The sequence below is a fragment of the Trachymyrmex septentrionalis genome, unplaced genomic scaffold, assembly GCF_001594115.1.
Source record: "Trachymyrmex septentrionalis isolate Tsep2-gDNA-1 unplaced genomic scaffold, Tsep1.0 scaffold29, whole genome shotgun sequence".
Taxonomy (NCBI): Eukaryota; Metazoa; Arthropoda; class Insecta; order Hymenoptera; family Formicidae; genus Trachymyrmex; species Trachymyrmex septentrionalis.
Genome location: NW_017305451.1, coordinates 769,958 through 772,943, shown reverse-complemented (window position 1 = coordinate 772,943; position 2,986 = coordinate 769,958). Strand labels below are relative to the sequence as shown.

At 36.6% G+C, this 2,986-nt stretch overlaps 1 pseudogene; it reads right to left on the bottom strand.

The window, feature by feature from the left end:
• Nucleotides 1–250: 250 nt before the first annotated feature.
• The window catches only part of LOC108749293, a 34,979-nt pseudogene continuing 32,243 nt past the window's right edge, over nucleotides 251–2,986 (bottom strand).

The following is a 2,986-nucleotide window of genomic DNA, read 5'->3' as shown; positions in this document are numbered from 1 at the left end:
ATGAATATTGGGTATTGTATAGCGTCAACATGACTCAATACGATAAGGGGTTTTCTATATAAGACATTCAAAATAGAATAAACTAAGGTTTCACTTCTGATCCTTAGGCGTTACAGCTCCTTTCTTTTTTCACCAACAAAAATCGATTTGATGATGATTCAGCTCGTTCATGGAAAAACGTGATCCATAATAATCCATAAACGTGATTCATAAACGAGTACCACGAACTACGGATTGCGATATATATTTTTTATCGCCATAAGGCTTCTTTTTCTTGCGCTATCCCAAGTTCTTTGAAGAAGTTGCAAGAAGAAAAATCATCTATATTAAACGGAAAGAATAATTATGTTAAACAAATTAGAAATTTAACTGGATGTAAACCTGAAAATAATTATATATAATGCTCAAACTGGTTACTAGAAAGTCAATATTTTTTGCATTTTTGTATTTTTGTATTTTTTACTTTTTGTGTTCAATTTTTTATTCATACATAACTACACTATGTACTTTGTGATTTATTTATTTTAGCTGAAAAAGACTTGGAAAGTGTCCCATCGTTTGTTACGTTTTAAAATAAAATTTATGTTTATTTTTATTTGATATTTTTTACTCGTCTTGACTCTCTTTTTTTTCTTTGAGACAATTTAGATGTATGTACAAATAAATAAGTATGCGCTATACATGTGCGTGTGTGTGTGTGTATACATGGAATGATGCGTGACGCACGTTGCCGTCACGAGATCAGACGCGTGTAATTAAAAATGTCTCGCATGATATCGAGTGATAAGCGCTCAAGTCATGGCTCTCTGTATCACGGCCAACCGAACGACGGAAGTAAATTCGACCGTTACAGAAAAGTACAGGGCACATTGCAGCGTCGACGCATTCGTAATTGATGCGTATGCGTGCATCGTATGTTCTTGTATGCTCCATCATGGTCAGGTGAACACCGTGACCACCACGAAGCCCAGTGCCCGTAATGATCATTACTGTTTTCTGATTGCCTCTTGAGATTTTTCCTTTTAATGTCCACCGAGAAGCAGCTGTTTGGCTATTATTGCTGATTATTACGCGCTTTGCTCCCTGATTATTCCGTGATTACTTCCCAACGTGATATTGTAACGCAGCATGCGAAATTGACGTGCCCATTATCCATCGATACAAGGAATATTTTTTATAATAAGGAATATTCGCAAGATATAAGATTTGAGAAGCGAGTTTATACCTGCCGAGAAATCTGCCTCACGAATCTTTGTAGCGCGCAGATATTAATGCGTAAACCGCGATGCTATCCTCCGGAGCGTAAATCGTTTCTCCTGCTCTCGTTTCGGCGCAGCCGTTGGATCTCTGAGGAAATGCCGACTTCCTCCTCGTTTAAACACGGGAACGTCAATATCCGTGGGGGATTTCGAGTTTCGAGTCCCTCCCGCTCTCCATCGGACTCCCGCTTCCGGTCCTGGTCAAGCAGACCGGAACAAGCGGGGTTCCCGGGTACACCGTGACGTCGGAGCATCGTCAAAAATTAGGGAGAAACCGATCTGCAGGGGTTCCACGCCAGGATGTAGCTAATGCCACAACTTTAACTTATACCGAAGACAATTACTGGCTCGATCATTTTTCACGGTTTTATGATCAATCTAATGGACGGCGTGTTCACGATTTTTAGAAATTCTGGACGGTTAGGTTGTATGTTATCGTTGCAATCGATCGCCGTTGGTTTCATTATTTTAATTTAATCCTTTTCAATACGCAAAAAAATTAACTGATAGAAGTATTATAAAAAAAATAAAACTCATATATTATATTATTTTTTGAAGCTAATATTAATTTAATAACAGTGTTCATAAGATTTTCAGAGGTTTTTATAAATAGGAATTTAAGTTTTGTTTTTAAAACCGAAAAATAACGCGTTACTTCTAACATTCTCATCGTTATAATTTTTTTTTTCAATAATAAATGGAATAATAATGTTATATTTCCTCATTTGTTAATTCAAGAATAGTCAGTTGAAGTATTTTTATATTCTAGCGGCACAAAAAAGTGTAAAATGTAAAATATTGTTTTTATAGATATTGTTTAACATTTTTTTTTATAACTATTTTTACAAATCTGAGAAAGTACAATTGCATCGAAAACCCGCAATAAAAAAGCGGGTAAAATATAATATGTATTTAATATAACATTATATATAATATTAATATATTCACTAATATAATATTTATATGTTACATTAATAAAAATCTTTATTTTTAAGAAATTAAAAATATTGTCACATGTACTACTTTTATCATCACTTTGTACACGTATGAACAGCAGTTTATATTCTTAAACTGTCATACATATTTCTTCTTGCGTTCTTGCACTTGCATTCTTGTCATAACGCCATACATGCTATTATCATTTGCAGGCACGGCCGTTACCCCGCAATGGAGGAAAGTGAAGTCGGATGAAAAGATGATCGACAGCTGACGTCGTCGTCAGGGAGGAAGAAAAAGAGTGAGAAACATCGAACGAAATGAAATGAAGAAACCGCGAGGAATAAAGGTAAGAAAATTCGAAACTCTACCCTTTGGCTATCGGTGTGAGCACCTGGCAGCATATGTGCCAAATGTAAAAGGACGAACGTCTCCGCGGTCCGGTCTCTCTCTCTCTCTCTCTCTCTCTCTCTCTCTCTCTCTCTCTGCAAATTCTCTTCGTGCCCCCGCTTGGAAGGCCCTGAAAATTCTGCGGAATCACCGATGCGCCTCGCGCGGCTTTCGTTCAGCGTCGAAATTAACGGGAGCGCACCGCGTGTCGGTCAGCTGTTAGCCGTGATTGTTGCCAGCCGCGTATTAACTCTCTACATCAGCTAATATAGTACTTGAACACGAAACGGTTTATTGTAAATTTTACGTTAGAATTCTCGTCTGTAATATTTTATAAGTCGACGGAATCAACTTGTAAAACATACTGAAAATTTAAATTAATAAACTTATATATATATATA